Source organism: Malaya genurostris, chromosome 1 (genome assembly GCF_030247185.1).
Source record: "Malaya genurostris strain Urasoe2022 chromosome 1, Malgen_1.1, whole genome shotgun sequence".
NCBI lineage: Eukaryota > Metazoa > Arthropoda > Insecta > Diptera > Culicidae > Malaya > Malaya genurostris.
In genome coordinates this window covers 160,582,476-160,597,793 of record NC_080570.1, presented here as the reverse complement: position 1 = coordinate 160,597,793, position 15,318 = coordinate 160,582,476, and the positions used below count along the sequence as shown (strand labels likewise).

Here is a 15,318-nt window from a genome sequence, read left to right as displayed (position 1 = left end):
TTCTAGTCTATTTCTAGTCTAATTCTGGTCTAATACTCGTCTAATTATTGTTTAATTATAGTCTAATTTTCGTCTGATTCTGGTCAGATTCTAGTACAAATCTGGTCTAATTCTAGCCTAATTTCAGTTTAATTTCAATTCAATAATTTTAGTTTAATTTTAGTACAATTTTAGTCTAATTTTAGTCTAATTTTAGTCAAATTTGAGTTTATTTTAATCTAATTCTAGTCTAATTGTAGTCTAATTCGAATCAAATTATAATCAAATTCTAGTTTAAAGTCAGTCAAATTCTGTTCAAATTTTTGTCCAATTCTAGTCTGATTCTAGTCAAATTCTAGTCTCATTCTATTATATAATTCTAACCTAATTTCAATCTAATTTAGCCCAATTTCAGTTTAATTTTAGTCTAATTTTAGACTTATTTTAGACAAATTTTTAGAAATATTTTAGTCTTATTTTAGTCTAATTTTAGTAAAATTTTTGTTTAGTTTTAGTCTAATTCCCGATCAGAAGGTTTTAACAGATTTATAACAACTGCAATAATTTATTTCAGAAATATTTTGCAACAAATTTTGAAATATTTTTGGCTGGTAAACTGTTAAAATAACAAAAATCATAACAGAAAAGACTCTAGCGGGAACAAAATCGTAACAGATTTTGTAAACTATGTATCACAATTATTATTGAATTTGATATAACTAATAAATTGATATTGTAATAATTTAGATAGCAAATTTAACACACAAAAACTATATCACTGAAAATGATTAATTTTTTTAGTGATCTGGTTTCTTCTTTTAGGTTTTTGAAATTCTGATCATTATATTTCGATATGAAGCAACGGAAGAATTCATTTTCCCAATTAATGAACTTTATCATGAGTCTTGCGAATGAAAATAAAACATCATAACTGATTTTGTTATTATATTGTTATCATAAGTTTTAATTTTCAACTGTTTTCATTTGTTAGATATCTCAAAATAACACAAATTGTTATACATATCAACTGTTGATATACTTGTGTTATGATTTTTTTATGTGCATCTGATCGGGTTGAGTCTAATTTTAGTCTAATACTAGCCTAATTCTAACTCAAATCTAGTCTAATTCTAGTTAAATTCTAATCTAATTCTAGTTCAATTCTAGTATAATTTTAATCTAGTTTTAAGTCTATTTCTAGTATAATTCTAGTCTGATCTAGTCTAATTTAGTCTAATCTGGTCTAGTCTAGTCTAGTTCAGTTGTAGTCTAGCGTAGTCTGGTCAAGTGTATTTAAGTAAGAAAGGAAGAAGGGAAAACTTGAGCTGGAATGAAATTCTAGGATGCAACGAATTTTGAGAGAAATGTCAACATTTTGGTCGATTCTACCATCCAAAAACATTTGAAATAAGGATGAAATCACGATAACTGGAAATTAGATGAATCATGATATATGTTCTTGTTGGAACGAAGTTTTCCTTCACAGCTAGTGTTAAGTTAAATGTTATTCAAGTATTCAATTCGTTTCAAAAATTCGTCTAGGAAAACTCCAACCTTTCCATTACAGTAAAAAAAATGCTTCAATTCACAAACCACCTCCTAGCTACTGGTGCGATCCGAAGCCATTTCCGGTACCCATCGGTAAACATACAACATCAACATTCCTACCCGCGGTAATCGCATTAACGGCAAACGACACCAGCCCTTAATGACCCACTCAATTCATTCGGTAATGATTGCTATCAGAATGCAGTCACCGTAGTATGAGCCAGTAATTCGATGCGATATTGCAGCCATATAATTTACAACCTTATCATTATCTCAAAACGCCACACCCACTCACGGACCGGACCGGGCCGGGTCGGGTGGGTTTTCGGGTCGAATATTTTGTTTTTTTTTTTTGCGGAAGCGACTGATCCGACTGATGAGTGGGGGCCAACGGAAAAGTGCTTCCCAGAATTTCAACCGACAGAAACAAAATTGATGGAAATGTAAAATTGAATTTAGCCGGAAATCAATGAACAAACGAGGTTCCATATTTCTCAGTAGAATTCCGATCAAAGAAAGGAACCTTTTTTTTCGACCTCCCATCGCACTTCCCTCACCGTGCGTCTCCACTGGAACAGTTTCAACGAACGACCGTGCGGCTCCACGTTTCTTCCTAATTGATCATCAACCGACCGAACGACTGACTTGTGCGTCTGAAGTGTGACAATTTGATTACGTTTTATTCGGTTTTCAAGTTTACACTCACCTTCGGAATGTTGACGAGGCGACGGAAATGTGAAAATACAGCTTAATCTCCGAACATTCTCAGCAGGCCGTGCTGCCAGCTGACGCGCTGTTTGGTAGTAGTAACCAAGCAACCGGTTGCTTGCTTGCTCGGCTTGCTACGATTGCCACTTACGCGAACACCAACACCGATATGACGAAAATGAAGATGAAGAAAAAATATTGAAAACCAAACCGATTTTGCCGCCGCGAGAAAGACAGTCTACGCGCAAATGACAACGCTGATGGATTCTATTTTAGTTATATAATCCAAACATTTTTCTTCACTTTTCATGCCACTTTTCCCGACGGTTCAGCAAAACGCGTTAGGTCTTGACACATTTTCGTTCCCTCTTGCTCAGCGTCTCTTGCTAAATAAAAACTTACACACACTGGTTGTTTTCGTGTGTTCTCGGTAGACGTTTTTTTTTTCTTCTTGCTCGTGTATCTTTCCTCGCCTTGCGTCTTGCGGTGTTTGGCAGAGCTACACTTTAACAGAAATTTTTTTTTTTGCTTCAATTCGTCGTTATCTTCATCCAAACGACGCTAACACACTTTCCCGTTTGTTGGCATGCTCACACAACCTTTCGGAAGAAAATCGAGAGAGAGACAAAAAAAAATCACACTTCAGATTGAAATCTTTTAATTTCTCGGAATCTCACTAATTCATTATCATCACCTTCAGCACCCCCCCACCACAAAAACGCAAATGGTATGCTAAGCAGTCTGTCATCAAAGACCCTTTCCTGTCACGAGAAGCTCCCTCCTCACTGTCTCACACCCTTGTCGTTTCTATTATTTCCCCCTCTCGGGGCCACCAACTTGGCAGGCTAAAACCCGGTCGTTATCCTTTTTTTTTATTTTGCTTCTTCTCCCCGAATCCCACCGCTTATTCTTGCCTTTCGAAACCTATTCATCCATTGAAGCACTGACAAAACACTTCGTCAAGAGCGTCCTTGACGCCGCCGTTCGACGTTTTTTTTTTTGCTGCTTCATTGTTGCAGTTTGTCTACCGAAGAGAGCCCGTTTCCCGTCTTCGACACAGTCAACAATGGCTTCATGACTTCCACGATGCGGTGTTCATCAAAGAAGGCGTTGCAACCGAACGCTGCCAAAGATGACAGACGCCCGGGACTGACAGCAGGTGGTGCACACCGCTAGAAACAATTATATAACCTTTGTGCGACATGTAAATCGCTTCACGTATTCTCTTTTATCCGTCGGCGATGACGAAGGATGCTGTTCATACCCTCGTGCACACAAACACTCATTTGTTGATTTGCGACACGGATCATGGGCGGTGGTGATGATGATGATGATGATGATGACGATGATGATAGGATAAATATGTTGATTCTGTTAGAAACATTGTTATTCTCGGTTCGGTCCTGCTGGAAGCATTGAAGCCGTTTGGGGAGAGCAACCAAGACAAAAGTCACTGACTGTCACTGCATCGGCCGTTCGGTTGAGTTGAGACTATGGGTTGGTGCTAGTGATAGTATTTCTACAACATCCCGTTGTTATAACTGTCACAAAAAAGAAGAAGAAAAAAAAAACTGGGCCAACCAAAGCTAGTCGAATTTCCGAAGAGAAAGGAAAGAAAATAGAACGATACTGCTAACAACCGAACGACCGACCGACCGACCGACTGTCTGAGTAAGTGGACGGCTGAAAAATATGATCTGCCTCAATTTATTGGAATTGTATTGGAATCCGGGTAGCGTGTAGAACATCGCAGCTGTACATCGGGCGTTCGGTTCGTTGAGCCTTCAAGGGTTTAGGCTGGGCAGTTGATGGCTTTGTGTTCGCACGTTGATACTGGCATTAGCTGGAGCTCAGCGGAGCGGAATACGGCAATTACTTCCCTACTTGTTACTTTGTGAGTGCGCATAAATTGGATATTTTCGAAGTGTTTTTTCCACTATTTCAAATGTTAATTTGATAATTATTGATTAACAAGGAAATTATGGCATGGCATGCGAGTTTCATTTGCTAGACTGTTTCAAACGACTCAAAAAGGATGATGTTTGAATCGAACCCCATAAAATCGGACGGTCATTTTTCATCACGACAACGCTTGGTCACACTTTTGGGACATATGAGTGAATGGGAAATTCCACCTTCTTTGAGTTTCTAGCATCATCCAACTGCCATTTATAAAATGTCCCAGCACGATTGGAAAACAGCAATTCGGGCATAATTTTTAAGGGAGGGCCGTTAACCACCTGGGTCAGGGCGGTACTTCGAAGGTTTTAATCATAATATCAGGTGTACAACTTTGTTTCCGCCGGTTCCCGATAGGTGGCTGTACCGGTTGAGGTTGGTCAAAATACATAGATGATAATGCCTTTAAAGTAAGTGTGTACAGTGCCTAACGAATTGTCATCGCCATTTCAGTGACAGTTGTTCTAGTTTTCGTATTTCTTACGCTCGAAAATGTCTGTTTATGTGCACAACTCTCGCCATTTGCGGGAAGTTTTACTTTTCTGTTGCAGTTCGAAAAAAAATGCAGCTGAAGCACATCGAATGCTCTCAGAAACTTTCGGTGATGCTACTCTGAATTAAAGGACGTGTCTGGAAGGGTTTCAACGTTTAAAAAATGATGATTTCGATGTCGAAGACAAGCATGGTGGTGGAAGAGAAAAAAAAACCTTCAAAGATGAACAACTTGAAGCATTGCTTGATGAAGATTCGTGCCAAACCCAATAAGAGCTTGCCGAATCGTTGGGAACGAGTCAGCAAGCCATTTCAAAACTTCTCGCTAAAAAAAAATGGCCACAATATCAAGAGCGACATGATAAAGTCATCCTTCAACACGACAATGCTCGGCCTCACGTCGCAAAAGTTGGCAAAAAGTACCTGGAAACGCTGAAATGGGAAGTCTTGCCTCACCCGCCCTATTCCCCAGATGTCGCCCCTTCTGACTTCCACCTATTCCGTTCGATGGCACACGGCCTGGTGTAATCTGAAGACCTGTATTGATGAAGGGCATTGAAAGAGACACTTTCACAAAAAATTGTTTGAGCCAGTTATATGAAATACAAAAACCTGCTTTAATCCACCTAGTGGTGCTATAATGCCTTTCTCATATAACTCATGTTTTCATTAATGTTACATTACAGCTTGAAAATTTTACATCACATTTCGGAAACAGTAAGGGCTTATTGAGAATGATTTTTAAGCATCTGTTTTGTAGCGTTTTGATGTTTTGTTTTCAGATAAGAACTAGCGGCTCGCCCCCTCACTTATACCAAGTAGCTGAGCTGTGAATGTATAAAAGCGAAATAAAAATTCAACTTAGAACGCTGAGAAACAAATGAAACTGTTCACAAAACACCGCAATCGTACTTGACAAACCGTTCAGTTCGAGTAAAAATTGGATCTTAAACTTCAGATATATTCTCAAATCAGTCTGGAATTCCGCAAGGAAGCAATTTTGGTCCATTACTGTTTTTGATCTTCATAAACGACGTTTCCCCACCGGAATGCATAACGTTTCGTTACCACCGGAATGCATATTGTTTTATGGAGATGATGCAAAAATTCTGAAAGTCATCAAGAATCTCGAGGACTGTTTTGAACTACAACAAATGATACAAAAATTCGCTGATCGGTGCTCAAAAATTTCTTGTGCTTGAGTATCGAGAAATGCTGTGTCACATCATTTCATCGGAAATCGGATCCTATTCTGTACGATTACGGAACGGTCACTGACGCGAGTAGAAAGCATTAAGGACCTTGGTGTCACATTGGATCGTAAAATTACCTTCAGACTCCAATATGACAATATTTTAGCCAAAGCTAACCGTCAACTTGGTTTTATCATTAAGGTTGCCAAAGAGTTTCGGGACCCGTTATGTCTAAGATCATTATATTGTTCACTTGTACGTTCAATATTAAAGTCAAACGCTGTAGTATGGTTCCTCACTGGATCGCTAGGATTGAGGCTATTCAAAGAAGATTTGTTCGGTACGCTCTGCGTTTGCTACCGTGGCGAGACCTTATTTATTTACCGCCATACGAAGATTGGTGCCGCCTCTTGAATATCGAGCCTTTGGAGTTACGACGTATAACCGCTCAAGCTACTTTCGCTGCTAAACTACTGCTGGGGGACATTGATAGCCCCACTTTACTTATGCAACTCATATACACTTCGCCAGCGGAGCATTCTGTTCCTAGATCCGAGGAACAGAGTGTATGGACAGCACGAACCTTTTCGAATAATCTGCATGCGGTTCAACGATTTTTTCATCTCAAATCAAATCAAATAAACAAATAAACAAATAAGCTGTATATTACCTATGTCATTAATATATAAAAGAAATAATAGTGGTCTAATATTCCTTCCTTGTGGAACCCTAATGTTTATTGAAGCAAGGTTGCTGCTGTCACTTTCGAAGGATACAAATTGTAAAGTAACTACGGAGAATTGAATTAGCGATGTCCCTGCTACCATAGCAATCGAGCTTGTCCAAAAGTGTACTATGGTCTAATGTGTTAAAAACATTTTTAAGGTCTAAAAATAAGGCACTGTATTTTTATTATGGATCTCGCTAATAATTTCGTCACCGATGTTGATTCTATTATAGAGGTATGTGTGCTAAAGACTGTCCCAGAAAGTATGGACGCAACCAAAAACCGCTGCCATATCGCAATGGTTCAGAATCTGTTAATTTTTTTATTGCTGCGTCCTGTTGTTTACACTCTTCTCTAACCACTTGTGCAGCTGTTTATTCGTTTTCATTAGTTTGTTTCGAAATGCGTAGACTTTCAGCAGAACAACTTCGAAAAATTGTGTACAAATGGTGAACAGAACGCGGACTGGCACTGAGAAAGATAGCAAAAATGGAAGGAGTGAGTGAAAAAGCCGTGCGAAATGCAATCAGGAAGTTCGGTGAGGATAACACCTTTGAGGATAAATCGAAAACGGGTCGAAAAAAAGGTCCTGCTAACCCTCAGTTGGATAAACGTATACTGAAGGCGTTCGAGCAAAAGAAGGAGGTTTCAGTTCGGGATGTGGTCAAAAAAGTGGGCACTTCAAAGTCAACTGTTCTCCGTGGTAAAGAACGTTTGAATCTTCGAACCTATAAGAACCAGAAACAACCAAAACGTAGTCCGAAACAAGAAGCATCGATCAGGCCGAGGGTTCGAAAGGCGTACAAAACGATTCTTGCTGGAAATTTGAACTGCATAATCATGAACGACGAAACCTACTTGAAACTCGATTACAAATCCTTGCCGGGACCACAATATTATACGGTTCGAGATGGGCAAGTGTTAAACCATTCCGAGACATCGTTTGAAGTCGGTCGAAAAATTTGGTAGGAAAGCTATGGTCTGGCAAGCAATTTGTAGCTGCGGTAAGATTTCGAAACCCTTCATCACCACTGCTTCAATGAACAGCGAAATATACATCAAGGAATGTTTACAAAAACGACTTCTACCCATGATTCGAAGCCACAAGGATCCTGTTGTCTTCTGGTCAGATCTTGTTTCTTGCCACTACTCGAAATCAATGGTAGAATGGTGTACTACCAAAAATGTCACTTTCGTCCCAAAAGACATGAATTCACCAAATTACCCACAACTTCGACCAATTGAGGAATTTCGGGCATTAACGAAGCCACATCTTAGGAGGCATGTCTCGGCAGCCGAAACCATTTAACAGTTCGAAAAAGATTGGAAAAAAGTGTCAAAACTTGTCGCCAAGAAGTCTGTACGGAATTTAATGAGGAACGTACGCAAGAAGGTGCGCCAGCTAGTCTACAATGGCTAAGTAGCAAATGTTGAGAATAATATTCTGTTGTTGTAGTCTAATATTATCAGTATATCGAATAAAATTTGAATATCTAACACTTGTGAATTATTTACAGCGAAATCAAAGTGCGTCCATACTTTCTGGGAGAGTCTTTATTATCAAGGCTTGGCCCTTTCTTGAGGAAGCGGATATTTTTCTGTAGTCTAGTCTCATCCTGTACAGTTTAGTCTAGTCTAGTCTAGTGTAGTTTAGTCTAGCGTAGTCTAATCTAGGCTTATCTAGTCTAGTCAAAGTCTAGTCTAGTAGTCTAATCTAGTAGCCTTGTCTAATATAGTCAAGTCTAGTCTAGTATGATCTAGTCCAGTCTAGTCTAATCTAGACTAGTTTAGTCTACTTTATCTTAGTCTAGTCAAAATCTTGTATAGTTTTGTCTAGCCCAGTCTATTCTAGTTTACTCTTGTCTAGTCCACTCTAGTTCATTCTAGTCTAGTTAAGTCCAGTCTAATTTAGACTAGTTTATGCTAGTCTACTCAAATTTTTATCTAGTCTAATCTAGTCTTATCCAGTCTAGTCTAATTCAATTTTAGTCAAAATCTTGTCTAATAATCAAATTGTAGTCTAATTCTAGTTTCATTATAAACAAAATCTTATCTGACTCTAGTCTAATTTTAGTCTAATTTCAGTTCAATTCTAGTCTATTTCTAATCAAAGTCTAGTCTAATTGTAGTCTAGTTCTAGTATAATTCTTGTCAAACTCTTGTCTTTGTCTAGTCTAATTCTAGTCTAATTTTAGTCTAATTGTTTTCAAATTCTAGTCTAATTCTATTCAAATCCTTGTCTAAATCTAGTCTAATTCTAATCTTATTCTATTCTAATTCTGGTTTAACTCTAGTCTAACTGTAGTCAAATTCTAATTGTTGTCTATTTCTAATCACAATCTAGTCTAATTTTAGTCTAGTTCTAGTCTAATTGCCTAATTCTGGTCTAATTTTAATCTAAATCTAATCTAATTCTAGTTTAATTCAAGTCAAAGTTTAGTTTATTTCTAGTCTAAATCCTAGCTAGTTCTAGTATAATTCTTATCTATTTCTAGTCTATCTCGAGCCTGATCTTATTCTAGACTAATTCTAATCTAATTCTAGTCTTATTCTAGAATAATTCTAGTCTAATTCATTAGTTCAATTCTGGTGTTATTATGGTCTAATCCTAGTCTAATTCCGATCTTTCTCTACCCTAAGTCAAGGCTAATTCTATTCTAATTTTATTCTAATATTATCTAATTCTAGTCTAATTCTGGTCTAGTTTTAGTCTAATTCCAATCTAATTCTAGACTTATTCTATTCTCACTTTAGACTAATTCTGCTTTAATTTTAGTCTTATTCTAACAGATTGGTTGAAAAGTTCGTATCGTTTCTATGAGAGGGCGCCACTAGAATTAAATCCATACCATTTTCAGTTAGTACCAACCTTCAAAAGATACGTGTATAAATTTGACAGCTGTCTGATTATTAGTTTGTGAGATATTCCATTTTGAGTGAAGCTACTTTTGTTATTGTGAAAAAAATGGAAAAACCCTTCTTAATCCACCTAGTGGTGTGATAATGCCTTTCTCTTCTTTCATAACAGTCTCATGAAAATATGTTTCATACTTTTACTAAATAATTTTGGATACTAATTTTGTCACCAATTGATTCAGATTGATTCGAGTAGTTCACAAAAGCATGCTTCAGTGTTTATGTCACACAGTCAGCATCATTTTTCCAAACCAGTGCTTGACATTTGCGTTGCCTATTTGTAATCAGTGATGCTAATCTAAAAAAAGCCTTCTTAGTTCACTTAGTGGAATTTTCATATATCTTGAAAAATCACCATAGGGGGGAGTACATGAAATTTTCGAAATCGAAAAAAAAATTTTTATGCCAAAAGGCTTAGAATTGCATGAAACGTCGAGATTTAGTGTCATCTCGAAAAAAAATTTTTTTGAAAAAGTTGAAAAAGTCCCAGAAAGTTGATTTTTTCAAAGAAAAAATTTTTTTTGAAATGACACTAAATTTCGATGTTTCATGCAGTTTTAAGAGTTTCGGCATCAAAAAAAAATTTCGATTTTGGAAATTTCATGTACTCCCCCCTATGGTGCTTTTTCAAGATCGAAAATTGTCAAACCTTTACCACCGGGCAGCACCCCTTACGCATGTCCGATTTAGCTCAAATTTTGCATGAAGGCTTTTTTCGAGGTGCTTAAACTTTTGAGCACTAGAGCTTAACGAGAATAGAGGTGATCCCAAAATTTTGGCACCCTTATATATATAAGAGCGGTAAAAATCAATGTGTTTTGTCGGTTACGTCACTTATACCATCATATATCTGGAACCAAAAGTCACAACCATTTGATCTTCGAACTTGATCAATGGCCCGACAGTAGCTTTCAAACGAGCCCAAGTTTGTTGAAATCGGTTCAGCCATCTCTGAGAAAATTGAGCGCGTTCAAATATCTTCGAAAAGTGCACACACACATACACACACAGACATTTTCCGATCTCGACGAACTGAGTCGAATGGTATATAACACTATGGGTCTCCGAGGCTCCGTTCGAAAGTCGGTTTTTCCAGCAATTCTAATACCTTTCTATAGAGAAAGGCAAAAAGGAATTTCGTGTGTTGATGAAACACTGCTTTTTGATGAAAAAAAGTGCCGCCGATACCAAAAAATGGCTTGATGAGTGTTATCCAGATTCTGCACCGGGCGAAGCAACAATTCGTAAGTGGTTTGCAAAATTTCGTACTGGTCATATGAGCACCGAAGACGATGAACGCAGTGGACGTCCAAAAGAGGCTGTTACCGATGAAAACGTGAAAAAAATCCACAAAATGATTTTCAATGACCGTAAAGTGAAGTTGATCGAGATAGCTGACACCCTAAAGATATCAAAGGAACGTGTTGGACATATTATTCACGAATATTAGGATATGAGAAAGCTTTGTGCAAAATGGGTGCCGCGTGAGCTCACAATCGATCAAAAACAACAACGAATTGATGATTCTGAGCAGTGTTTGGAGCTGTTATATCGAAATGAAACCGATTTTTTTCATCGATATATAACAATGGACGAAACATGGCTCCATCACTTCACTCCGAAATCCAATCGACAGTCAGCTGAGTGGACTGCACGCGACGGACCGAACCCAAAGCGTGGAAAGACTCAACAATCGGTCGGTAAGGTTATGGCGTCTGTATTTTGGGATTCGCATGGTATAATTTTCATCGACTACCTTGAAAAGGGAAAAACCATCAACAGTGACTATTATATAGCGTTATTAGAGCGTTTGAAGGACGAAATTTCAAAAAAAACGGCCTCATTTGAAGAAGAAAAAAATTTTGTTTCATCAAGACAATGCACCGTGTCACAAGTCGATGAAAACCATGCTGAAATTGAACGAATTGGGCTTCGAATTGCTCCCTCATCCACCGTATTCTCCAGATTTGGCCCCCAGTGACTTTTTCCTGTTCTCAGACCTCAAGAGAATGCTCGCTGGTAAAAAATGTAGAAGCAATGAAGAGGTAATCGCTGAAACTGAGGCCTATTTTGAGGCAAAGGACAAATCGTACTACAAAAATGGTATCGAAAAGTTGGAGGATCGCTATAATCGCTGTATCGCCTCTGATGGCAATTATGTTGAATAATAAAAACGAATTTTGGCAAAAAAATGTGTGTTTCTATTAAACGATACGAACTTTTCAGCCGAACTGTTAATAGCCTCGATTAGGAAGATGTCTCCTTCATCATTATAACAAATTCCGATCGCAGAAAAGCCTTGGTATTGCATTCCGTTTTTGTGGAATTTGACCTTCTGTTTCAACAGACTTCGCAGTCGATTCTCAATGTACAGAACCATTGCATGGCTAGTGCTACGATCCTACTGACAGTAGGAATCCTTTCAGGTCGGGACTCCAACATACGACAACTGGCTTGTAAGACCAGCACCGCCTTATTCATCGAACCGCCAACCCGAGACCGATCGGATTCCGATAGCAGGAAAAGTACAAAAAATATACTTATAATGTGCGAGACAAAACATAAATTCGTACACCCATAGATCGTAGATAATAGCCATTCCCGTCGTAACCGAGTGTTTCAACACGATGACCATCATTCCGGCGGATTATGTCTCGATCCGATTAAATACCGCGACTGGCCACTCCGCCACTACGCCACTTCGTCAATCATGGCTTACTGCAATCATTAAAAAAGAAAAATACCGACCATTACGTGGAATTATTCTCGTTCCCACGGTGAAATATCGCACTCACGGCAATCTTTGATGATTGATGTCCGCTCAACTGCGTCCCGTTCGCGATTCGCCTGCTAAGACCTAAATTTTCAAAACATTTCACCTCCGTCAACTGTCCTAAATCACTCGTGTAACCGCACCCGTTGGATACGGAAACGACGCACGGCCGCCGTTGGAAGGGTGAAACGCGTGAATCTATTTATTTGACGGAGCCGCATGGTACTTCATTGTCCCTAAACTCTATCGCGCTGCATCTCTTCGCCGTCGCAGCGTAAAGGAGGATGGATTCCAAAATTCAATTACTTTGAACTACGTTGACTCTCTACGTCTACGTCGGAGCTCCTGGCTAATCATCGTGTGAACCACAGGACCACCCGGGGCCCACCTACGATCCGGTTCAGCAGTCCATGTGTATCAGTCGTAACCAACAAAAAAAACAACTAAAAATGTGCTTGCTCTCAGTTTCGTCATTTTTTGTTGCTGTTGTTGTTGTTGTAGTGTTACTTTCGGTACCAACCGCTCTGTGTTTGGCAGCTGCCTGCTGGGATCTCGTTTACTCTCACGCCATTTTTCCCTTCGTGCACATCATGGCATACTGCGCGAACTGCGATACATTCGCTGTACATACCCAGTATATGGGGATTATTGATTGCAGTTTTTGCCCATGGCCATGCTTCAGTTTAAGAATATTTCGGTTTATTTTTTTTTTCGCTTTCTCATGGTTCCCCCCTCAGTGGCGTTGGCTGCCTCGTCCCACCCACGTGTTGTTGGCAACGGCGTGTTGGCGCTACACAACAAATGTCACACAGTTCCATGTAATGGGTTGACGGTGGCGGAGAGGTTTGCAATCCCCTATCGGTGCACAATTCCACCAACCAACCATTCAACTAACAATCCCAACATTCTTGGCTAAGTATACGCCCCTGCAAGTAGACTGTGAAGGACTCTAACGCCAGGCTGCGACACAAATAATATTAACAAAAAAAAAGTGCACTTGTTCTCTCTCTCTCTCTCTCTCCCTGTATCTGGCTCTCCATGCTCAACAAAATGCACTTTTTCACTCACTCGGGAGCACACTTTTTCGTGGGTGCAATTGCATCCTTCCTAGCTCTCCGCAGTGTCGAAACTGACCACTTTTACCTCGCTCGGTTTCAACCGCTCGGGAACCACTTACACTCAAGAAGAGCTGGCGAATTTTCCTTTTTGGAACACCAACTTTTCTCCGCCAAACCACTTGATCAACTCACATCCCACTTGAATTGGTTTCTTTGATTCACTTGATTTTTTTCTTTCTTGTTTTTTTTTCACAACGCGATTCTACTGGCGATCGCGAAACTCGGGAACTCAGCGTGGTAAAAATCCACCTGACAAAGTATGTTCTTTTCTTAGACAGACAGCCAGCATTCCCTCGGTGCGCTGTGTTGTGTGTCCCCGAAGTCCGGTATCCACCAGGAAGCAAAAAAAAAAACGACACGCTGAAGCTGGCACCAACACCACCAAAGATTACACGTCCGTATAATCGAATCGGATTCGAACCGACGAGACGGACTGTAATTGTGACGAAACCGACCGACCGATCCGCTTAATCATCTGCTAATCAAGTTTTGCGACACGGAGCCTCTGAAGCTCTGGAACACTGTGGACACTCCACTAATTGGGCCTGGCTTTGATCAGCAATTGTATCGAAAAGGGAATTTTTTTTTCCGACCGACCGACCGACCGAACGACAGCGAGTGACCACCACGACAACGACGACGGAACGACGGAGGCGACTGAGACAAAAGTGGTGACTGACGGAGATCACGACACGGGATGACTGCTCACCGTCAGTGCTCGAACACTTCTAGAGAGCTTCTGGCAGCGGCCAGCGTGTGGCCGACCAATTTTCACAGCATCCCATCCGAACCGAATCCAATCCGAACAGGATAGCTTTTCCGAAAGAGAAAGAGCGTGAGTGAGAGATAGAGGGAGGGGGAGAGAGAGAGCGTCAAGTAAGTACGTGCAATTCTTGCTTCGACTCACCGCAGCGGCATGAACAAAAAAAAACATACACACACTGCCAGGTGGTTGGAGGAGCGTTCCGAGAGAAATCGTTTGACGGAGAAAAATCATGGAATAGAAATATGTTTGGCACTTGATTATGATTGCTTAGGATAGAGGAATAGAAATCGAGCCGCCCCGTTTTGTGCTCCGGAATATTTTTTACATTGATGTTAAATAAATCAAATTAATACAAAAAATGAAAACCCCAAAATGACTACTAGCCGAAAACGACCAGTAAACTCAAGTAGAGATAAATTAATGTTTGATTAGCTGTTTTTGTGATAAGCTTCTCAGCGGCGACTCAATTCAACATTGAACTGCTATGCACTTATGACACGAAGACGAAATATAAATACAAAAAATAAAGTTAAAATTAATAAATTTAATTTTGTTAAAAGCGATGAAAACAGCAACGCAATGAAACAGTAAAATATTAAACCAGTTAAACAGAAGAAGAAATAAAAAAATTATATTATAAATTTTATAATTAAAAACTAACTAAAATTTGAAGTTTTCGAGTTTAGAAATACTCGGTCAAATTGAAATTGTAGTAGTAGTTGTAATAGTGTAGTATTAGGAATTTCAGGTTTTCGGAATACGGGATTTTTATATATATTATATATTATTGAATATTGGAATTTTTAAATTTTAAAAATTTTCGAATTTTTGTACTTTTGGAATTATGAAATTATGGAATTATGGATCTATCAAATTTTAGAATTTCCGATTTTCAGAATTTCAGAATTTTGGAATCTTGGAATTATGGAATTATGGAATTATGAAACTATTAAATTATAAAATAATTATATTGTTGAATTATGGAATTATGGAATTATCGAAATATCGAATTATAGAATTATAGAATTTCAGAATTATAGAATTACGGAATTATGGAATTATGATATTATAGAATTACGGAATTATGGAATTATGGAATTATAGAATTATGGAGTTATGGAACTATGGAATTATGGAAT

The 15,318-nt window shown here is 38.8% G+C and overlaps 1 protein-coding gene across 10 annotated transcripts in view; it reads right to left on the bottom strand.

Annotated features, from left to right (window-relative positions):
- The window catches only part of LOC131426503 (uncharacterized), a 163,457-nt gene extending 149,319 nt beyond the window's left edge, over nucleotides 1-14,138 (bottom strand). For 2 of the 10 annotated variants that reach the window (XM_058589287.1, XM_058589296.1), the window contains exons 1-2: nucleotides 13,473-14,138; nucleotides 2,234-2,834 (exon numbers count right to left, since the gene is read on the bottom strand). The gene's annotated coding sequence lies outside the window, so the exon portion shown is untranslated. Of the gene's footprint in view, nucleotides 1-2,233; nucleotides 2,835-13,363 lie in introns of all 10 variants that reach the window. The other 8 variants (XM_058589288.1, XM_058589291.1, XM_058589289.1 and 5 more) reach the window with 8 other exon arrangements.
- Nucleotides 14,139-15,318: the final 1,180 nt, after the last annotated feature.